The sequence below is a fragment of the Salvelinus alpinus genome, chromosome 9 (genome assembly GCF_045679555.1).
Source record: "Salvelinus alpinus chromosome 9, SLU_Salpinus.1, whole genome shotgun sequence".
In the NCBI taxonomy this organism is placed as follows: domain Eukaryota; kingdom Metazoa; phylum Chordata; class Actinopteri; order Salmoniformes; family Salmonidae; genus Salvelinus; species Salvelinus alpinus.
Window position 1 is genome coordinate 44882604 of NC_092094.1, and position 25238 is coordinate 44907841.

General features: G+C 43.5%; 1 long non-coding RNA gene across 5 annotated transcripts in view; it reads right to left on the minus strand.

Annotated features, from left to right (window-relative positions):
- Nucleotides 1–25238, minus strand: part of LOC139530180 (uncharacterized) — a 66304-nt gene that overhangs the window by 33529 nt on the left and 7537 nt on the right. The window lies entirely within an intron of this gene.

Here is a 25238-nt window from a genome sequence, read left to right on the forward strand (position 1 = left end):
TGGAAATTGAGCAAGTTGAGGTGACAAAACCGCTTGGAGTAACCCTGGATTGTAAACTGTCATGGTCAAAACATATTGATACAACAGTAGATAAGATGGGGAGAAGTCTGTCCATAATAAAGCTCTGCTCTGCCTTCTTAACAACACTATCAACAAGGCAGGTCCTACAGGCCCTGGTTTTGTCGCATCTGGACTACTGTTCAGCAGTGTGGTCAGGTGCCACAAAGAGGGACTTGGGAAAATTACAGTTGGCTCAGAACAGGGCAGCACGGCTGGCCCTTAAAAGTACACAGAGAGCTAACATTAATGACATGCATGTCAATCTCTCCTGGCTCAAAGTGGAAGAGAGATTGACCTCCTCATTACTTGTTTTTGTAAGAGGTGTTGATAAGCTGAAAGGTACCGAGCTGTCTGTTTAAAATACTAGCACCCAGCTCAGACACCCATGCATACCCCACAAGACAAGCCACCAGAGGTCTCTTCACAGTCCCCAAGTCCAGAACAGACTATGGGAGGCGCACAGTACTACATAGAGCCAGTACTACATTAAACTCTATTCCACATCAGGTAACTGATGCAAGCAGTACAATCAGATTTTAAAAACAGATTAAAAAAACACTTTATGGAACAGTGGGGACTGTGAAGAGACACAAACATAGGCACAGACACATGCATACACACACATGATAACACGAGCACTATACACACATGGATTTTGTGTTGTCGATATGTGGTAGTGGAGTAGCGGCCTGAGGGCACACACTTAGTGTGTTGTGAATTCTGTAATGAATGTATTGTAATGTTTTTAAAATTGCCAGTCCAGGTGGCTTAAAAAACTGTCTTAAAAATATATATATTTTTGTTGTTGTTGGGGGGGGGGGGGTTATACCACCACACAGAAGGGCACTTTGGAGTCTGGAAGGGAAAAGGGGCATGTGCTCTGCAAAGGTAGAGCCCTATCTGTGCACATGCCTGTACGGTTGGATGAGTGAGGAAACTTGACAACGTGGCATTGTTTTGGTGAACAATTCAACGAACGGAGTGTTTGTTATTAACTACTGGGCTATTGCGTGACATCAAAGTACTTTTTTAAATTGTGAAATAATATAATGGTCAATTAAAAAAGAGCATAACATTCAGCATCACGGTTCAGCGGTGTACAATTTCTGTGCGGCAATCTGCATGGGTGTAAGTCACCAACATTAAAAAACTAAACTAAAACATCAAATTAAACTAAACAGCAAATGACATTTTAAGTCTCCATACCATATTTTACAGTATCGCCCCAATAACTCTTAAGATAAACACATCTGTAATTTACAATCCCTGTAATTTGTCTCACACTATAAATTAACCCACTAGACATTCACCCAGTGTGAACTAAACCACTCATGTCCCGGCAGACCTGTCTGTCTGTATGTCTGCCATCTGTCTGTCTGTCTGTGACGGAAAGGAGATGACTCCTTGGCCCTCCCATCAGGGTGTGGGTAGAGGTGTGGACAGGCCACCCCAGTCGGCTACATGGCAGCCCCTGACCTCTCAAACCACACAGGGGTCACGGAGGGGACATGGCACTGTTTGTACGGAAAACAGTTCCACTCCTGCGTGGCACAGCTCCGGCACCAGCTGTGCAGTGACAGCAAGATGGGCTGGAGGAGCGTTCCAAAATCCACACTTATTTGGACAGAAAGCGAAGGCATCAGTGCAGTGTTTCGGAGGAACTGCTGAGGAGAGCATTTTTATGGCCCGTGCACTTAACAGTGTACGTGTGTCCCCACGGTCTCCTTACTTACACTCTCTACCCCTTCCCAACTGACGCTGACTCTTCCCCAACGGAATATCTATCTGTCATCATTCACTGCCAAAATGGCAGATATCCATGTGATTCAATTCTTGAGAAATCCAGCTCATCGGACTCAGGAAACTGCAGGAAAGCACCTTTGCTGAATGGCCATGTTTGCATCAAGTATAGGACAAAATGAAATATGCAGTATTACATACGTTCAATGTGTTTAAAGCAGGTGCCGGAGATCAAAACATATATACGCAGCAAAATGTAAAAAGAAACTCCAATGCTCCAATGTACTTTGACGTTTTGAATCCCTTAGGTCTTTATCAGGTCAGACCCGCGTTGAGACCTGTTCAATAAAGCACATGGGAGCATAGAGTGCAGGCGGCAGAGGCTCATAATGACACTAACTCTCTTCCTTTCTGACAGGTTCATTCATTCCAATTTGCTGTTTCTTCAGCTCTCACAACTACAGGACAGGAGGGTGAAAAGATAGACGGCTCCACAATGACAGTGTGAAAACCAGCAGCTCTCAGACAGTCTGCAATCCCAAGTGTGCCTTTGCCACAGTAATGGGGGTGATAACCTGGCATGGTACCAAACACTAATGCCCATTCAGTTCACTTAAATGTCAGAGACGGGAGAGGAGGGGAGACAAAAACTAGAGCGCATTCATATTTCAGGACAGCAGATGCTGTAGTCCACTGTGACTTACTGTGAGTGCTGCACACAACAAGGGCCAAGGGGAGAGAGAGAGGGAAGGAGAGAGAGAGAGTGTGAGAAATAGAGAGATAAACTGAGAGATAGGGAGAGTGCGAGAGCATGAGAGAAAGAGGGGGGAGCAAGAGAGCAAAACTTGAAATGTACATAGCGAGAAATTGAGACTTGACTAGCATCTCGAAAATAAAAACTTGAAAATCACTTAACAGTAATAAGGGAGGTATAGCTCACTTATGCATCTCTTTATTTAAAAAAGTGAGTGTTTAATCATTTCTGCTGCAGACGAAACTCTGGCAGGGAGGGAGTGGGGTTGGGGGGCTGGGGACGATTGGGGGTGGAGTTGAATGACGGAATGACGGAGAGAGAGATTGGTATTTTTTTCCAGGGGGTGAAAGGCGGACGGTCATGTGTGCAGAGCCCATGACAAAAGGCTCTTTTATGTGCAGCGTATGCAGATAGAGGAGGCTCCTTTGTGTACAGATGGAGATCCCATGCCTGGGTCTGCCCGCGGCGAAGGGAGGGAGGAGGAGAAAGGGAGTGAGAGAGGGAGGGGTGGGTCTGGCATCGAGTGCCATCATGTGCCGGCCAGGGGTAGGAAGGGAACGAGGTGGTGTAGTAAAGATGACCCGGGTTACCCTGTCCTCATGCCCCAGCCAAGTTCAGATAATGAGGAATAACTGGGGTTAATAGCTAAAGGCAGTGTTATATTCGAGAACACCTAAAGCGAGACAGAGTCAAGACCAAGACCAGAGTGAATCGCGTCCGAGTCAAGACCAAGACTGGAGGGAGGGGCGAGGCCGAGTCAAGACCAAGACCGGAGGGGGGCGAGGCCGAGTCAAGACCAAGACCGGAGGGGGGGCGAGGCCGAGTCAAGACCAAGACCGGAGGGGGGGGGCGAGGCCGAGTCAAGACCAAGACCGGAGGAGGGGCGAGGCCGAGTCAAGACCAAGACCGGAGGGGGGGGGGGGCGAGGCCGAGTCAAGACCAAGACCGGAGGGGGCGAGTCAAGACCAAGACCGGAGGGGGGGAGAGGCCAAGTCAAGACCAAGACCAGAGTGAATTGCGTCCGAGTCAAGACCAAGACTGGAGGGAGGGGCGAGGCCGAGTCAAGACCAAGACCGGAGGGGGGGGGCGAGGCCGAGTCAAGTACCAAGACCGGAGGGGGGGCGAGGCCGAGTCAAGACCAAGACCGGAGGGGGGGGGGGCGAGGCCGAGTCAAGACCAAGACCGGAGGGGGGGCGAGGCCGAGTCAAGACCAAGACCGGAGGGGGGGGGGGGGGGAGGCCGAGTCAAGACCAAGACCGGAGGGGGGACGAGACTGAGTCAAGACCGGGAGGGGGACAAGAGACCGGAAATATGCGAGTCCAATTTAAGACCATGATTGTAATTTGTCAAATCACCACCATAAGAGTTCAAAATGTCCAGTATTACTGTGTTCATATTTCAGAACAACATATGAATTCTTTAGACATTCAGAACAGAGCCACTCTACAAATTATTACTAACCTTAACACAGGGGGAACAATGGGCATTATACAATGGGCATTTCAGAGAAAGGCTAAGGGTTTATAATGATGAAATGATGAAATCTCACCAAAGGAAAGGGATAACACTGATGAGAAAGATCCAATCAAGTGTTTTCTCTGCTGGTCTCTGGGGAGATAAATCTAGCTAGCTAAGTCAGCCATTGGCTAGGCCATCAGCAGCTAGATAAAGGCATCTACCATTCAACTATATTAGGGCAACATTTTGGAGTGACAGTGGAATCAACCAATCACATTTCGACTTAATGTGTGGGACCGTCTTTACAAAAATGTATGGAAACTTCTGCCTTCTTGAAGGCCAACAGGTCACTGCGCAATTGCGAGCAGTAGTTCTCCCACAGTCTAGCTAGCTTTTGTTGTCGGCAAGTTGGCTAGTTTGCAGCGGCTGCAGCAGGTGTTACCAAGAGGAAGAGGATGTTGTTGCTAATTTGTTAGCTTCTCCCTTTTCAAGAATAACTTTCAACAAGAAGGTGATCATCATCTGGTGAGTGGAACTGTGTTTTTTACTGCAGCACGCTTGCTGTTGTTAGCCATCTCTTTGAAATATCTTATGTGTGTGAAACATTGTTGCATTTAAAGTGGAACTGACATGCATTTTAGCAACATGACATCTTATTAAAATCTGTTAATTTACACCTCCAGGAAGTATATTACACTTTTTTTTTTTTATCTGACAAACAACCATGGTAATATTTGTGTTTCCTAAATTCTTAGAATGTTTGGGAACTACGTATACTAAGGCATTTCTGAAAATTCTCAAGCAGCCGTGCGTTTGGACAATTAATAGACACTGCAGTAAATAAAACCGAATAAAAACATCTGTCTTGTCCAGGACCGGAGTCTACACAGACCGGTGAACTATAACCAATTAGAGCTACAGTAGGCCTTTATGCAAACAGGCCATTTGCCATACGGCCCTGCCATCATTCACTTTGAACATGACTTAGTGTTTACAGGCAGTTGCAACAGCGTGCCTTTAGATCATTAGCACGCATTTGCCAAAAGTCACAAAATACACCTGAATAGATTTCTGCAAAATATGTAAACACCACGGGAGTCCTTTTACATTTGGGAACTTTACAGACCTATCGATCAAACAACCATGAAAAGGTAGGCGCACTCACCCTCAGTTATGCACATCAACAAGATCAACAACAAATGCTAAGCTAAAATCTAACGAAGGAACATTAGATAAACCCTCTAAACTTTTTCAGCTAGTTGGCCATCAAAATTGCACTGATAAACGGGGAATTGTAGCCTCCTTGTGCTACTGCAGCTTGCCTGCCAATGCATGCTTGTTCCAACCAAGCACCCAAGCTAACTGGCTAAAGTTGGCTAGCATTGGGGACCTTGCTCGGGCTTCCAGTGGGGAGACCTGAGGTCAACCTACCTCCGCCCCCTCCCCATATCGTACTTCTGAGTGGGAGACCTTCCCAGGCAGTAGCTTGCCTAGCTCACAAACAAGAATCAGAGCACCCACTCCGACAAGGTTAATTGACCTACAGTCCCACACGGTGAAATTATATCATTTTTTTTTTTTTTTTTTTTTTTTTTTTTCCCTTTTTCTCCCCAATTTTCGTGGTATCCAATCGCTAGTAATTACTATCTTGTCTCATCGCTACAACTCCCGTACGGGCTCGGGAGAGACGAAGGTCGAAAGTCATGCGTCCTCCGAAGCACAACCCAACCTAGCCGCACTGCTTCTTAACACAGCGCGCCTCCAACCCGGAAGCCAGTCGCACCAATGTGTCGGAGGAAACACCGTGCACCCGCCCCCTCGGTTAGCGCGCACTGCGCCCGGCCCGCCACAGGAGTCGCTGGAGCGCGATGAGACAAGGATATCCCTACCGGCCAAACCCTCCCTAACCCGGACGACGCTAAGCCAATTGTGCGTCGCCCCACGGACCTCCCGGTCGCGGCCGGCTGCGACAGAGCCTGGGCGCGAACCCAGACTCTGGTGGCGCAGCATAGCACTGCGATGCAGTGCTCTAGACCACTGCGCCACCCGGGAGGCCGAAATTATATCATTGATGTGATGTGCAAATGAGCAATAGAAAACCGATCATGCAAATGTCACCATTCGGAATATATATACATTTTTTATTTAAAAAAAAATATATATATTTAATAACATAATTGTTTTTCGTTTTTTGTGCAGGTGCCCTATGCCGCCCCCGGCAAGATGCCGCCCTGGACGGCTGCGCCATGTAGCCTATGCCTAAATCCGCCACTGCTCCCGTACAAGCTAAACACATTTTTCGCCCGCTTTAAGGAAAACAACAGAGCCGCCGTCATGGGCCCCAGCAGCTCATGAGGACCGTGTGCTCCTGATCACAACATTTACAACAAAGACATATTGACATAGTACAATAAATCAGTACAATAAATCAAAGTGTGTTCACTGAGTTGTACCAATGTATTCACTAAGTTGATGGTTTATATTTAGGATAATGTTTACAGCGTTCTTATAAAAAATAAAAAAAACATCTTATTATAATTTTTAAAATGTATTTTACATGTGATAAGGCAACACACAGGGCAAGAGATAATTACAGACACCTGTGATAATCTGAAGTACCCAAAAAGGCCACTAGACATCTTATGATCAAATTCCATATATTACTTGAAAGTGACCAAAATTTGCTTTTTACTTTGATGATATTATATTGTGCTAGTTGTCTGTAGGATAGATCAGCGGACTCAGGTCAGACAAGCGGTGGCAGTCTATGTATATTTGTAAACAACAGCTGGTGCACGAAATCTAAGGAAGTCTCGAGGTTTTGCTCGCCTGAGGTAGAATATTTAATGATAAGCACACTATTTACCAATAGAGTTTTCATCTGTATTTTTTCGTAGCTGTCTACATACCACCACAAACCAATGCTCGCACTAAGACCGCACTCAATGAGCTCTATACGGCCATAAGTAAACAGGAAAACACTCACCCAGAAGCGGCGCTCCAAGTGGCCGGGGACTTTAATGCAGGAAAACTCAAATCCATTTTACCTAATTTCTACCATAATGTTAAATGTGTAACCAGAGGGGAAAAAACTCCATCTTTACTTCACACACAGAGACATGTACAAAGCTCTCCCTCGCCCTCCATTTGGCAAATCTAACCATAATTCTCCCCTCCTGATTCCTGCTTACAAACAAAAACTAAAGCAGGAAGCACCATTGACTCGGTCAGTAAGAAAGTGGTCAGATTCAGCAGATGCTAAACTACAGAACTGTTTTGCTAGCACAGACTGGAATATGTTCCGGGATTCTTCCGATGGCATTGAGGAATACACCACATCAGTCACTGGCTTCATCAATAAGTGCATCGATGACATCGTCCCAACAGTGACCGTACGTACATACCCCAATCAGAAGCCATGGATTACAGGCAACATCCGCACTGAGCTAAAGAGTAGAGCTGCCGCTTTCAAGGAGCGAGACTCTAACCCGGAAGCTTATAAGAAATCCCTCTATGCCCTCTGACGAACCATCAAACAGGCAAAGCGTCAATACAGGCCTAAGATTGAATCGTACTTCACCGGCTCCGACGCTCGTGGGATGTGGCAGTGCTGTCAACTATTACAGACTTCAAAGGGAAGCACAGCCGCAAGCTGCCCAGTAACACAAGCCTACCAGACGAGCTAAATTACTTCTATGCTCGCTTCGAGGCAAGTAACACTGAAGCATGCATGTGAGCATCAGCTGTTCTGGACGACTGCGTGATCACGCTCTCCGTAGCCAATGTGAGTAAGACCTTATAACAGGTCAACATTCACAAGGCCGTAGGGCCAGACGGATTACAGGGACGTGTACTCCGGGCATGCGCTGACCAACTGGCAAGTGTCTTCACTGACATTTTCAACCTCTCCCTGTCTGAGTCTGTAATACCAACATGTTTCAAGCAGACCCCCATAGTCTCTGTGCCCAAGAACACTAACTTCTTGACGCTAGGGGTCAGATTTTTTAATTAAAAAAAAATAACGTTCCCAAGGTAAACAGACTATTTCTCAGGTCCAGATCGTAGAATATGCATATAATTTACAGATTAGGATAGAAAACACTCCAAAGTTTCCAAAACTGTCAAAATATTGTCTGTGAGTATAACAAAACTGATTCTGCAGGCAAAAACCTGAGAAAATCTAACCCGGAAGTGATATATATATTTTTTAATCTGTGTTTCCTGGCCAGTCTTTCTTCCATTTAAAGGGGTATCAACCAGATTCCTTTTCCAATAGTTTCCTCAGGCTGTGACCAGGCTTTAGACATAGTTTCAGCCGTTTATTTTGAAAAATGAACGAGATTTTTCAAAAGTAGTCAGGTGTCCTCTGAATAGTTCCTGCGCGCGAGAGGGGAGCTCTCCATTTTCCTTTTCTCTCTTATTGAATAGGTTACGGTCCGGTTGAAATATTATCGATTATGTTTGTTAAAAACAACCTGAGGATTGATTATTAAAAACATTTGACATGTTTCTACGACCATTACGGATACCTTTTGGAATTTTCGTCGAACGGAACGAGGCTGTAGTTTTCTGAACATAACGCGCAACCCAAATGGCGTTTTTTTGTTATAAAATTAATATTTATCGAACAAAAATAACATTTGTTGTGTAACTGGGAGTCTCGTGAGTGCAAACGTCCGAAGATTATCAAAGGTAAGCGATTGATTTTATTGCTTTTCTGACTTTCGTGACCAAGCTAACCAAGCTAATATAAGGCTAACTGTTCTAGCATTGATTGATACACTCACAAAAGCTTAGATTGCTTTCGTTGCAAAGCATATTTTCAAAATCTGACACAATAGGTGGATTAACAACAAGCTAAGCTGTGATTTGGTATATTTCACTTGTGATCGCATGATTATAAATATTTTTTGTAATATTTTTGTATCTGATACGTTTGGGAATTTTCTTCTGCCTTTCAGCACCGGAACGAGGCTGTAGTTTTCTGAACATAATGCGCAACCCAAATGCCGTTTTTTTGTTATAAAAGTAATATTTATCGAACAAAAAGAACATTTATTGTGTAACTGGGAGTCTCATGAGTGCAAACATCCGAAGATTATCAAAGGTAAGCGATTCATTTTATTGCTTTTCTGACTTTCGTGACCATGCTAATTTGGGGCTAGCTGTTGTAGCATTGATTGATACACTCACAAAAGCATGGATTTCTTTCTCTGTAAAGCATATTTTCAAAATCTGACACGATAGGTGGATTAACAACAAGCTAAGCTGTGTTTTTGTATATTTCACTTGTGATTGCATGATTCTAAATATTTTTTGTAATATTTTTGAATTTGGCGCCCTGCAATTCAGTGGTTGTTTAGGGAAATGATCCCGCTAAAGGGATCTGTGCGCAGAGAGGCTAAGGTAACCTGCCTAAATAACTACCGACCTGTAGCACTCACGTCTGTAGCTATGAAGTGCTTTGAAAGGCTGGTCATGGCTCACATCAACACCATCAACACCATTATCCCAGAAACCCTAGACTCACTCCAATTTGCATACCGCCCCCAACAGATCCACAGATGATGCAATCTCTATCGCATTCCACACTGCCCTTTCATACCTGGACAAAAGGAGCACCTATGTGAGAATGCTATTCATTGACTACAGCTCAGCGTTCAAAACCATAGTGCACTCAAAGCTCATCACTAAGCTAAGGACCCTGGGACTAAACACCTCCCTCTGCAACTGGATCCTGGACTTCCTGACGGGCCGCCCCCAGGTGGTAAGGGTCGGTAACAACACAAACGCCCAGCTGATCCTCAACACGGGGGCCCCTCAGGGGTGCGTGCTCAGTCCCCTCCTGTACTCCCTGTTCACTCATGACTGCATGGCCAGGCATGACTCCAACACCATCATTAAGTTTCCCGATGACACGACAGTGGTAGGCCTGATCACTGACAGCGACGAGACAGCCTATAGGGAGGAGGTCAGAGACCTGGCCGTGTGGTGCCAGGACAACAACATCTCCCTCAACGTGATCACGATAAAGGAGATGATTGTGGACTACAGGAAAAGGAGGACCGAGCACGCCCCCATTCTTATCGATGGGGCTGCAGTGCAGGTTGAGAGCTTCGAGTTCCTTGGTGTCAACATCACCAACAAACTAACATGGTCCAAGCACACCAAGACAGTTGTGAAGAGGGCACAACAAAACCTATTCCCCCTCAGGAGACTGAAAAGATTTGCCATGGGTCCTCAGATCCTCAAAAGGTTCTACAGCTCCACCATCGAGAGCATCCTGACTGGTTGCATCACTGCCTGGTATGGTAACTGCTAGGCCTCCGACCACAAGGCGCTACAGAGGGTAGTGTGAACGGCCAAGCTTCCTGCCATCCAGGACCTCTATACCAGGACCTCTATACTCCAGCCACCCTAGTCATAGACTGTTCCAAGAGGCTTCTAAACAGATTCTACCCCCAAGCCATAAGACTCCTGAACATCTAATCAAATGGCTATCCAGACTATTTGCATTGCCCCCCCCCCCCCCCCCCCCCTCTTTTACGCTGCTGCTACTCTCTGTTTATTATCTATGCATAGTCAGTTAATAGCTCTAGCTACATATTACCTCAATTATCTAGTACATATTACCTCAATTATCTCGACTAACCGGTGCCCCCGCACATTGACTCTGTACCGGTACCCCCTGTATATAGCCATGCTATTGTTATTTTACTGCTGCTCTTTAATTATTTGTTACTTTTATTTAAAAAAATGTTTTTAGGTGTTTTTTTCTTAAAACCACATTGTTGGTTAAGGGCTTGTAAGTAAGAATTTCACTGTAAGGTCTACACCTGTTGTATTCAGTGCATGTTACAAATACAATTTGATTTGATTTGTACCTGCACCAAAACTCTATTATTTTTCCCTCATAGCTTGTTCTCCATCTTCTTTTTAAATAGGGAGCCAATTTGTTGTCAGCACTTTTATTTCCATGACTGATCCAAACTGGTTTTCTCATGGCTCTCTAGTCCGTCTGCAGCAGACATATGGTGAGTAATATGTTTGGAACATCAAATCGCAATAAAATCACAGTATCGTATCGCAACACATATAATCATGAGAATCGAGAGGACCCTGGCAATTCCCAGCCCTAGCTCTCACTGTCACACTGTCTGTTGAGAAGACGTCACATCGTCCTTGTCAGCATCATCCACCAACTGACAAACACACACACACGCACACACTGACGACGAACACGCTGCACAGCACAGTACAGCACAGTGCAGCGTACAGCACAGTGCTGGAGACAGACACACCCCTATCCTGTCAACACACCATGTAAAACAGAGCACACTGCCTTTTCACTATATGGGTTCTATCGGGCTGTACTGCAGCAGACAGAAGAAGTACAACACACCAACACACCCAAACAAACATATCAACCCTTGTGTATGAGGTCGCTCAAAAATGTTCTCTGAGACTGGCATCCACATGCGCACATGCGACACGCACCTGCACGCACACACACACGCATGCACACACACACACACACACACTAGCAACACACAATAGGGAGCCCAAAGAGCTAGGCTAATTAAAGGGATTAGTTGTGTTTGTCTGAGTGCTGTCTTGGTTTGCTGGCCTGGCACCAGCCTCCCTCACCCACCATGTCCAGCCTGTCTGTGGTCTGTTTGTCTGTCTGTCAGCCAACAGGGCAGGAATGGAAGGCTGGCACACCGCACACCTCTCTCTCCACTAACTGATCCCCAGCTGGCACCCTGGATGCCAACAAAAGTATTTCAGACCCTTAGCACTATATAATCAACAGAGCGAGAGAGAGACAGAGAGAGAGAGAGGGAAGGAGGGGGAGAGAGAGGGAGAGAGAGGGAGAGAAAGATGGAGGGAGAGAGAGAGGGAGGGAGGGAGGGAGGGAGAGAAAGATGGAGGGAGAGAGAAAAAGAAAGAGAGAGAGAGAGAGAGAGAGAGAGAGAGAGAGAGAGAGAGGGGGAGAGCGATGGGGATATAGATAGATAGAGAGATTGAGGGAGAGAGAAAGAGAGAGAGGGAGAGAGAGGGGGATATAGATAGATAGAGCGATTGAGGGAGAGAGAGAGAGAGAGAAAGAGAGAGAGGGAGAGAGGGGGATATAGATAGATAGAGAGATTGAGGGAGAGAGAGAGAGAGAGAGGGAGAGAGAGGGGGATATAGATAGATAGAGCGATTGAGGGAGAGAGAAAGAGAGAGAGGGAGAGAGAGGGGGATATAGATAGATAGAGCGATTGAGGGAGAGAGAGAGAGAGAAAGAGAGAGAGGGAGAGAGGGGGATATAGATAGATAGAGAGATTGAGGGAGAGAGAGAGAGAGAGATAGGGAGAGAAAGATGGAGAGAGAGAGAGAGAGAGAAAGATGGAGGGAGAGAGAGAGAGAGAGAGAGAGAGAGGGAGGGGTGAAGTTTACATAATGAGGTGCCTAACAACCATAGAAGATGAGGAAGAGGAAAAAGAAAGGGAGAGAGAGGAGAAAAACACTCTCCTTGGCATGTGCGATTTTTCTAGCCTGCCTCAATTGACCTGTAAACCTTTGTGACAAATGCAAATAGCCCTGACTTGCTCACACAAAATACTGAAGGCTATTCAAATGAGCTCGCGCACACAATAGCAGTCTGCCTAGTCTCAGAACAGGGTGAATATACGGTCTGGGGCTGAATGGCACAATGTGTGAGAGCCAAACGAGGGGCTGAAGGGGCTGAAGAGACTCAGAGAGAGAGAGAGCCTTACCAGGCTGCCACAGAGGTGCCAGTCTCTATATTCAGCCTCCTCTCTCTTCTGCTCACATCATTACACACACAGCTCAACATCTCCACACACAGCTTTCTAATGGACCAGCCACACCTCTCTGACAGACAGATGAAGGCCCTTAAGCACGGCGAGACAGAACTATATAGCTACTGGGTAGCAAAACCTGTTGTGGGACTCTTTCAATGATTTTAAAATACAAAACTGATTGTAAAATATAATACTGTGTCGTGTATTTTATGTGGAATCTGAAGATCTGTAGTTCGTGTTTAAAATAAAAAAAATAAAATAAGTTCCAACTTCCAACTTCCAGTGTTGATAGGATACATTATTCAATTGAATTAGGACTATTATTACATTATTCATCTGTATTGTGCACATTTGAATAACATGTGTGTAACAATTGAATAAAATTGTGTTACATAGTTTGCTGTTTGTGTATATTTATTCGAACATTAGATTTAAAAACAAATTCAAAATGAATTGTGATTAAACCTTCCTTCTAGCTACATGCTTATCACTGCACAATGTAAATTACTCGTGCAAATCTTTCAACTTGTGCATCTTCAGGTATAAAAGTTGTCAGTACTATGTAACAACGTGCTACATTGCACCTTCCTATGTAATTTTGATGGGGGGGAAAATGTGTAAAATGTGTTTAAAACTTCTTATGGCTGCAATACCGTTAACGGGATGATATGACAACAGCCAGTGAAAGTGCAGGGCACCAAATTCAAAAGAACAGAAATCTCATAATTAAATTTCCTCAGACATACATGCGTCTTATACCATTTTAAAGGTAATCTTGTTGTTAATCCCACCAAAGTGTCCGATTTCAAATATGCTTTTCAGCGAAAGCACCACAAACGATTATGTTAGGTCACCACCAAGCCACAGAATAAGCACAGCCATTTTTCCAGCCAAAGATAGCAGTCACAAAAAGCACAAATAGAGATAAGATTAATCACTAACCTTTGATGATCTTCATCAGATGACACTCATAGGACTTCATGTTACACAATACATGTATGTTCTGTTTGATAAAGTTCATATTTATATAAAAAAATCGGAGTTTACATTGGCGTGTTACGTTTACTAGTTCCAAAAACATCCAGTGATTTTGCATAGCCACATCTATTCAACAGAAATACTCATCATAAATGTAGATGATAATACAAGTTATACACATGGAATTATAGATATACCTCTCCTTAATGCAACCGCTGTGTCAGATTTCAAAAAGACTTTACGGAAAAAGCAAACCATGCAATAATCTGAGACGGAGCTCAGAACAATAGTCAAATTAGCCGCCATGTTGGAGTCAACAGAAACCAGAAATTACATGATAAATATTCTCTTACCTTTGATGATCTTCATCAGAATGCACTCCCAGGAATCCCAGGTCCACAATAAATGCTTGATTTGTTCGATAATGTCCTTTGGTTAGCGCGTTTGGTAAACAATTCCAAAGTCACGAAGCGTGTTCACTAAAACGTGACAAATGTCCAAAAGTTCCGTAACAGTCAGTAGAAACATGTCAAACGATGTATTGAATCAATCTTTAGAATGTTGTTAACATAAATCTTGAATAACATTCCAACCGGAGAATTACATTGACTTCAGATGAGCGTTGGAACGGAGCTCACTCTCATGTGAACGCGCATGGTCAAAGAATGGTCACCTCATGGCAGTGGTGATTAATTCTTCTCTCATTCGGCCCCCCTTCACAGTAGAGTCATCAGACAAAGTTCTACAGACTGTTGACATCTAGTGGAAGCCGTAGGAAGTGCAAACCCATTCATATCTCGCTGTAATTTCAATGGGATCTTGGTTGAAAATCCACCAGCCTCAGAATTTCCACTTCCTGTTTGGATTCTTTCTCAGGTTTTTGCCTGCCATATGAGTTCTGTTATACTCACAGACATAATTCAAACAGTTTTAGAAACTTCAGAATGTTTTCTATCCAATACTAATAATAATATGCATATATTAGCAACTATGACTGAGGAGCAGGCCGTTTACTCTGGGCACCTCTGTGCACCTTTCATCCAAGCTACTCAATACTGCTCTTTTTTAATTCAAAATTCCTTCTGAAATATCATAATTGTATGTTAATTAATGGGAAAATACAGTATTTTTCTCAATTTCTGTATATAATAAATAATACAAATAATCTACTGAGCCACAGCATATTGTACACTAACAAAAATAGGAAATCTTATGATTTTATACTAATACATATGCTCAGAGAAAGAGATTTTGTTTAACAAGTAATAAAATAAAATCTCAAGATAAGGGTCACACTTATTAGCATTGGGAGGGATCTTAGACCGTTCCTCCACACAGAATCTTTCCAGATCTTTTGTCTGCACTTATGGACTGCCCTCTTCAATTCAAACCACGGTATTTCAATGGGGTTCAAGTCCGGAGACCAAGATGGGTATTGCAAAAGGTTGATTTTGATGTAAATTAACAATTTATTTGTGGGCATAGCACCGGTTCCAATCCAAGTGCCAACTCTGTTTATCAAAATCTTGGCGGTACTGTGGTCAGAATAAATGAATATAGAGCTCTGTGAAAACCCAGGTGTGGAATGTAATTCACAATATTTTACTTTGAAAAGCATAATTGACATTAATTCAATTTAAACAGTCATGGTCCCCTGGATGTTTTTGTCTAGTTGCGGTGACAATACTATAAATCTACAAGTAGTTACTGTATTTTTACAGCTAGATTAAGTTAAGGGACAGACGATAATTAGTTGGGACTGAACCTCCCTTGGGATTTGAACTCATAACCTCTGCACTTGACATAATGGAGATGGGCAAGAACACATTTCTGGACTTTGCCGTAAAGATTAAATAAATATAATGAACAAAAATATAAACACAACATGTAAAATGTCCCATGTTCCATGTTTCATGAGCTGAAATAAAAGATCTCAGATATCTTCCATAAGCACAAAAAACGTATTTATCTCAAATTTTGTGCACATAGTGAGCTTATCTCTTTGCCAAGATAATTCATACACCTGATCGGTGTAGCATATCAAGAAGCTGATTAAACGGCATGATCATTACACAGGTGTGCTGGTGACAATAAAAGGCCACTCTAGAATTTGCAGTTTTGTCACACAACACAATGCCAAAGATGTCTCAAGTTTTGAGGGAGCGTGCAAATACCATGCTGGAGGGTGCTGAGGAGTATTTATGTCTGTAATAAATAAAGCCCTTTTGTGGGGAAAATCTGATTCTGATTGGATGGGCCAGGCCAATGGTTCTCGAACTCATAACCTCTTGGTCGCTAGCAAACTCAAATGTCTAGGTACTGTACAGAGTGTGAAAAAGATATGGCCACAGACGTATAGGCAATAATGCATTTCTGTGTTTTGCTAAAAGCTGCCCAGAATCAAGTAAATAATTGTCATGAAGCTGGTTGAGAGAATGCCAAGAGTGTGCAAACCTGTCAACAAGGTAAAGGGTGGCTACTTTGAAGAAAATATATTTTGATTTGTTTAACACTTTTTGGGTTACTACATGATTCCATATGTGTTATTTCATAGTTTTGATGTCTTCACTATTATTCTACAATGTAGAAAATAGTCAAACTTAAGAAAAACCCTTGAATGAGTACGTGTGTCCAAACTTTTGACTGGTACTCTATATGTCGGTTCTTTTGCTCAAGAACCCGATGGTCACTCTGACAGAGCTCCAGAGTTCCTCTGTGGAGATGGGAGAACCTTCCAGAAGCACAACCATCTCTGCAACACTCCACCATTCAGGCCTTTATAGTAGAGCGACCAGACGGAAGTCACTCCTCAGTAAAAAGCACATGACAGCCCGCTTGGAGTTTGCCAAAAGGCACCTAAAGGACTCTGAGACCATGAGAAACAAGATTCTCTGGTCTGATGAAACCAAGATTGAACTCTTTGACTGGGAGTCTAGTCATCGAGGGAAAGATGAACGGAGCAAAGTACAAAGAGATCCTTGATGAAAACCTGCTCCAGAGTGCTCAGGATCTCAGACTGGGTGAAGGTTCACCTGACAACAACCCTAAGCACACAGCCAAGACAACGCAGGAGTGGCTTTGGGACAAGTCTCTGAATGTCCTTGAGTGGCCCAGCCAGAGCCTGGACTGGAACCCGATCAAACATCTCTGGAGAGACCTGAAAATAGCTGTGCTCCCCATGCTCCCCATCCAACCTGACAGAGCTTGAGGGGATCTGCAGAGAAGAACGGGAGAAACTCCCCAAATACAGGTGTGCCACGCTTGTGGCATCACACCCAAGAAGACTCGAGGCTGTAATCGCTGCCAAAGGTGCTTCAACAAAGTACTGAGGAAAGGGTCTGAATACTTATTTAAATGTCATATTTCCGGGTTTTTTTATAATAAATTTGCTAACATTTCTAAAAAACTGTTTTTGCTTTGTCAGTATGGGGTATTGTGTGTAGATTGATGAGGGGAATTTTTTTTTTTGAATAAGGCTGTAATGTAACAAAATGTGGAAAAGGTCAAGGGGTTTGAATGCACTGTATCTCTCAGATATAGGACAAACACTTCAGAACAAACTTCCTTTAGATTAATTTTTGGGACTATCTGTTGTTCGACAGAGAGGGCTGTCTCGCTTCTAGTCCTTAGGAAAACTTTGCAGAGCGTTGTCAACTTACCAGTACTACGACCAGGAATACGACTTTCCCGAAGTGGATCCTTTGTCGGAACCACCCAGGGCATTTGAACTGATTCCAGAGGTTGACCCAAAACAACGCTGCCGGAGAAGAGGCAGACGGAATGTTCTTCTGGTCAGAGGCGCGCACACCACCCACCACTTCTGAGTATATTACTCGCTAACGTCCAGTCTCTAGATAACAAGGTAGATGAAATTAGTGCAAGGGTTGCTTTCCAGAGAGACATCAGGGATTTACGGAAACATGGTTCTCTCGGGATATGCTGTCGGAGTCGGTACAGCTGGATTCTTTGTGCGTCGCGCCGACAGGAATAAACATCTCTCCGGGAAGAAGAAGGGCGGGGGTGTATGTTTCATGATTAACGTCTCATGGTGTAATTGTAACAACATACAGGAACTCAAGTCCTTTTGTTCATCTGACCTAGAATTCCTAACAATCAAATGCCAACCGAATTATCTCCCAAGGGAATGCTCCTCGGTTATTGTCACAGCCGTGTATATCCCCCCTCAAGCCGATACCACGACGGCCCTCAAGGAACTTCACTGGACTTTATGCAAACTGGAAACCATATATCCTGAGGCTGCATTTGTTGTAGCTGGGGATTTTAACAAAGCAAATTTGAGAACAAGGCTACCTAAATTCTATCAGCATATTGACTGTAGCACTCGCGCTGGTTAAACACTGAACCACTGATACTCTAACTTCCGCGATGCATACAAGGCCCTCCCCCGCCCTACTTTCGGCAAATCTGACCACGGCTCCAATTTGCTAGTCCTTTCCTATAGGCAGAAACTCAAACAGGATGTACCAGTGCTAAGGGCTAATCAACGCTGGTCTGACCAATCAGAATCCACGCTTCAAGATTGTTTTGATCACGCGGACTGGGAAATGTTCTGCTGATTCGGTGACTTGAGTTTATAAGGACGTGTATTGGAGATGTTGTACCTACTGTGACTATTAAAAACTGCCCCAACCAGAAACTGTGGATAGATGGCAGCATTTGCACAAAGTTGAAAGCGCGAACCACCACATTTAACCATGAAAAGGTGACTGAGAATGTGGCCGAACACAAACAATTCGCAATTCAACGGCTCAGACACGAGACTTATGGGGCAGGGTCTACAGACAATCACGGACTACAAAAGGAAAACCAGCCACGTCACGGACACCGACGTCTTGCTTCCAGACAAACTAAACACCTTCTCTGCCCGGTTTGAGGAAAATACAGTGCCACCGACACGGCACGCTACCAAGGACTGTGGGCTCTCCTTCTGTGGTCGACGTGAGTAAGACATTTAAACGTGTTAACTCTCGCAAGGCTGCCGGCCCAGATGGCATCCCTAGCCACGTCCTCAGAGCATGTGCAGACCAGCTGGCTAGTGTGTTTACGGACATATTCAATCTCTCGCTATCCCAGTCTGCTGTCCCCACATGCTTCAAGATCAAATTAAATCAAATCAAAGTTTATTTGTCACATGCGCAGAATACTACAGGTGTAAACCTTACAGGGAAATGCTTACCTACAGGCTCTAACCAACAGTGGAATAAAACAATTTAAAAAAGGTATTAGGTGAACAATAGGTAAGTAAAGAAATAAAGACAACAGTAAAAAGACAGTGAAAAATAACAGTAGTGAGGCTATACACAGTAGTGAGGCTATAACAGTAGCGAGGCTATACACAGTAGCGAGGCTATACACAGTAGCGAGTCTATACACAGTAGCGAGGCTATACACAGTAGCGAGGCTATACACAGTAGCGAGGCTATACACAGTAGCGAGGCTATACACAGTAGCGAGGCTATACACAGTAGCGAGGCTATACACAGTAGCGAGTCTATAACAGTAGCGAGGCTATACACAGTAGCGAGGCTATACACAGTAGCGAGGCTATTCACAGTAGCGAGGCTATATACAGGCACCGGTTAGTCGGGCTGATTGAGGCAGTATGTACATGAATGTATAGTTAAAGTGACTATGCATATATGATAAACAGAGACTAGCAGTATCGTAAAAGAGGCGTTGGCGGGTGGTGGGTGGTGGGACACAATGCAGATAGCCCGGGAAGCCAATGTGCGGGGGCACCGGTTGGTCGGGCTAATTGAGGTAGTATGTACATTAATGTATAGTTAAAGTGACTATGCATATATGATAAACAGAGATGACCACCATTGTTCCTGTACCCAAGAAGGCAAAGGAAACTGAACTAAATGACTATCGCCCCGTAGCACTCACTTCTATCATCATGAAGTGCTTTGAGAGACTAGTCAAGGATCATATCACCTCCACCTTACCTGTCACCCTAGTGCAGGGGTGGGCAATTCCAGTCCTCGAGGGCCTGATTGGTGTCACAGTTATGCCCCAGTCCCAGCTAACACACCTGACTCCAATAATCACCTACTCATGATCTTCAGTTTAGAATGCAATTTCATTAATAAGCTGTGTTAACTAGGGATGGAGAAAAAGTCTGGCACCAATCAGGCCCTCAAGGACTGGAGTTGTCCACCCCTGCCCTAGACCCACTTCAATTTGCTTACCGCCCCAATAGGTTTACAGACGATCCAACCGCCATCACACTGCACACTGCTTTATCCCATCTGGACAAGAGGAATACCTATGTAAGAATGCTGTTAATTGACTATAGCTCAGCATTCAACACCATAGTACCCTCCAACCTCATCATTAAGCTTGAGGCCCTGGATCTCAACCCCACCCTGTGCAATTGGGTCCTGGACTTCCTGATGGGCCGCCCCCAGGCGGTGAATGTAGGAAACAACACCTCCACTTCGCTGATCCTCAACACTGGGGCCCCACAAGGGTGCGTGCTCTGCCCCCTCCTGTACTCCCTGTTCACCCATGACTGCGTGGCCATGCATGCCTACAACTCAATGATCAAATTCACACAACAGTAGTGGGCTTTATTACCAACAACAGCGAGACAGCCTACAGGGAGGAGGTGAAGGCACTCGGAGTGTGGTGTCAGGAAAACAACCTCTCACTTAAAGTCAACAAAACAAAGGAGATTATCATGGACTTCAGGAAACAGCAGAGGAGAAGTAAAGGTATTGGGGTGGCCATCACAAAGCCCTGACCTCAATCCCATAGAAAATGTGGAAATGCGTGTGCGAGCAAGGAGGCCTACAAACCTGACTTAGTTACACCAGCTCTGTCAGGAGGAATGGGCCAAAGTCACCCAACTTACTGTGGGAAGCTTGTGGAAGGCTACCCAAAACGTTTGACCCAAGTTAAACAATTTAAAGGCAATGCTACCAAATACTAATTGAGTGTATGTAAACTTCTGACGCACTGGGAATGTGATGAAAGAAATAAAAGCTGAAATAAATCATTCTCTCTACTATTATTCTGACATTTCACATTCTTAAAATAAAGTGGTGATCGTAACTGACCTAAGACAGGGATTTTTTACTAAGATGAAATGTCAGGAATTGTGAAAAACTGAGTTTAAATGTATTTGGCTAAGGTGTATGTAAACATCCGACTTCAACTGTACAGTCGTGGCCAAAAGATTTGAGAATGACACAAATATAAATTTTCACAAGGTGTGCTGCCTCAGTTTGTATGATGGCAATTTGCATATACTCCAGAATGTTATGAAGAGTGATCAGATGAATTGCAATTAATTGCAAAGTCCCTCTTTGCCATGCAAATGAACTGAATCCCCAAAAAACATTTCCACTGCATTTCAGCCCTGCCACAAAAGGACCAGCTGAAATCATGTCAGTGATTCTCTCATTAACACAGGTGTGAGTGTTGACGAGGACAAGGCTGGAGATCACTCTGTCATGCTGATTGAGTTTGAATAATAGACTGGAAGCTTCAAAAGGAGGGTGGTGCTTGGAATCATTGTTCTTCCTCTGTCAACCATGTTCACCTGCAAGGAAACACGTGCCGTCATCATTGCTTTGCACAAAAGGGACTTCACAGGCAAGGATATTGCTGCCAGTAAGATTGCACCTAAATCAACCATTTATCGGATCATCAAGAACTTCAAGGAGAGCGGTTCAAATGTTGTGAAGAAGGCTTCAGGGCGCCCAAGAAAGTCCAGCAAGCGCCAGGACCGTCTCCTAAAGTTGATTCAGCTGCGGGATCGGGGCACCACCAGTCCAGAGCTTGCTCAGGAATGACAGCAGGCAGGTGTGAGTGCATCTGCACGCACAGTGAGGCGAAGACATTTGGAGGATGGCCTGGTGTCAAGAAGGGCAGCAGAGAAGCCACTTCTCTCCAGGAAAAACATCAGGAGCAGACTGATATTCTGCAAAAGGTACAGGGATTGAACTGCTGAGGACTGGGGTAAAGTAATTTTCTCTGATGAATCCCCTTTCCGATTGTTTGGGGCATCCGGAAAAAAAGCTTGTCTGGAGAAGACAAGGTGAGCGCTACCATCAGTCCTGTGTCATTCCAACAGTAAAGCATCCTGACACCATTCATGTGTGGGGTTGCTTCTCAGCCAAGGGAGTGGGCTCACTCACAATTTTGCCTAAGAATACAGCCATGAATAAAGAATGGTACCAACACATCCTCCGAGAGCAACTTCTCCCAACCATCCAGGAACAGTTTGGTGACGAACAATGCCTTTTCCAGCATGATGGAGCACCTTGCCATAAGGCAAAAGTGACAACTAAGTGGCTCGGGGAACAGAACATCAATATTTTGGGTCCATAACCAGGAAACTCCCCAGACCTTTATCTCATTGAGAACTTGTCTCACCTCTCCTCAAGAGGTGGGTGGACACAAATTCTGACAAACTCCAAGCATTGATTATGCAAGAATGGGCTGCCATCAGTCAGGATATGGCCCAGAAGTTGATCAACAGCATGCCAGTGCGGATTGCAGAGGTCTTGAAAAAGAAGGGTCAACACTACAAATATTGACTAGAGGTCGATAGATTACCCGAAATGGCCGATTAATTAGGGCCGATTTCAAGTTTTCATAACAATCGGAAATCGTTTTTTTTGGACACCGATTTGGCCAATTTATTTAACTAGGCAAGTCAGTTAAGAACACATTCTTATTTTCAATGATGGCCTAGGAACGGTGGGTTAACTGCCTTGTTCAGGGGCAGAACGACAGATTTTTACCTTGTCAGCTCGGGGATTCAATCTTGCAACCTTACGGTTAACTAGTCCAACGCTCTAACCACCTGATTACATTGCACTCCACGAGGAGCCTGCCTGTTAAGCGAATGCAGTAAGAAGCCAAGGTAAGTTGCTAGCTAGCATTAAACTTATCTTATAAAAAACAATCAATCAATCATAATCACTAGTTAACTACACATGGTTGATGATATTACTAGTTTATCTAGCGTGTCCTGCGTTGCATATAATCGATGCGATGCGCATTCGCGAAAAAGGACTGTCGTTGCTCCAACGTGTACCTAACCATAAACATCAATGCCTTTCTTAAAATCAATACACAGAAGTATGTATTTTTAAACCTGCATATTTAGCTAAAAGAAATCCAGGTTAGCAGGCAATATTAACCAGGTGAAATTATATCACTTCTCTTGCGTTCAATGCACGCAGAGTCATGGTATATGCAACAGTTTGGGACGCCTGGCTCATTGCGATCTAATTTGCCGGAATTTTACGTAATTATGACATAACATTGAAGGTTGTGCAATGTAACAGGAATATTTAGACTTATGGATGCCACCCGTTAGATAAAATACGGAACGGTTCCGTATTTCACTGAAAGAATAAACGTTTTGTTTTCGAGATGATAGTTTCCGGATTCGACCATATTAATGACCTAAGGCTCGTATTTCTGTGTGTTATTATGTTATAATTAAGTCTATGATTTGATAGAGCAGTCTGACTGAGCGATGGTAGGCAGCAGCAGGCTCGTAAGCATTCATTCAAACAGCACTTTCGTGCGTTTTGCCAGCAGCTATTCTCAATGCTTCAAGCATTGCGCTGTTTATGCCTATCAACTCCCGAGATTAGGCTGGTGTAACCGATGTGAAAAGGCTAGCTAGTTAGCGGGGTGCGCGCTAATAGCGTTTCAAACGTCACTCGCTCTGAGACTTGGAGTAGTTGTTCCCCTTGCTCTGCATGGGTAACGCTGCTTCGAGGGTGGCTGTTGTCGATGTGTTCCTGGTTCGAGCCCAGGTAGGAACGAGGAGAGGGACGGACGCTGTACTGTTACACTGGCAATACTAAAGTGCCTATAAGGTATATGAAATACAAATCGAATAGAGAGAAATAATCCTATAATTCCTATAATAACTACAACCTAAAACTTCTTACCTGGGAATATTGAAGACTCATGTTAAAAGGAACCACCAGCTTTCATATGTTCTCATGTTCTGAGTAAGGAACTTAAACGTTAGCTTTCTTACATGGCACATATTGCACTTTTACTTTCTTCTCCAACACTTTGTTTTTGCATTATTTAAACCAAATTGAACATGTTTTATTATTTATTTGAGGCTAAATTGATTTTATTGATGTATTATATAAAGTTAAAATAAGTGTTCATTCAGTATTGTTGTAAATGTCATTATTACAAATAAATTTAAAAAAGCGTCCGATTAATCGGTATCGGCTTTTTTGGTCCTCCAATAATCGGTATCGGCGTTGAAAAATCATAATCGGTCGACCTCTAATATTGACTCTTTGCATCGACTTCATGTTATTGTCAATAAAGGTCTTTGACACTTATGAAATGCTTGTAATTATACTTCAGTATTCCATAGTAACATCTGACAAAAATATCTAAAGACACTGAAGCAGCAAACTTTGTGGAAATTAATATTTGTGTCATTCTCAAAACTTTTGGCCATGACTGTACATATTAACAATTTGGTACCTTGTAGGTATTATGAGATATTTCTCTTTCCAATATTTTGAATATAAGGTACAATCATCAGTGTTAGTAATCAAGTTTTCAAGAATACAGAAATATAGCCGGTATGATGCATTTCGCTTCATATGATTCCCTACAAAGAAAAACGGAGCAACTACGCCAACAGTGAAACTGTGAAAAATGGCATTCGTTTTTTTGCTAGCCAGCCAAATATGTTGTAGTGATAATGCACTGACGTATCATTTTATTATTAAGTCATTTTTATTCATATCAACCATGACCACTGATTTGACCTACAGTATGACCCCTAAATGCAGATACTGCATAATGTCTTTGTATGATCTATATGGGTAATGCAAAGGCAAAGTGCAGTATCTACAATCTAAATGTGTTTATTCAACTTTCTTGTTGTTTTTCTGTTTGATTGAAACTTTTGATTGAAATTTCCAACTGTGTTCCAACAGTATCGTGGTTTTATGTTTTCATCTTTTCAATGTTGTATTGTAGTCACCCTCAATAAAAAAAAATCACCATCAGGTAAGTACTATTTCATCACGCCGAATGTTTATACTTCAAAAAAAGATATACTTTGTGCAGTATCTACAATCTAAATGTGTTTGTCCAACTTTCCTGTTGTTTTTCTGTTTGACTTTGTATGGTCATTTATTTGACTTAATTAATGGGATACTTTGGGATTTTGGTAATCTACTTCCCCAGAGTCAGATGAACTCGTGTATACCATTTTTATGTCTCTATGTCCAATATGAAGGAAGTTAGAGGTTGTTTTGATTGCGAGCTAATGCTAACTAGTGTTAGCACAATGACTGGAAGTCTATGGGTATCTGCTAGCATGCTAGTTAACAAGGTCCTTCAAACTGAACGCAGAGACATAAAAATGGTATCCACAAGTTCATCTGACTCATTGCAAAAATCCCAAA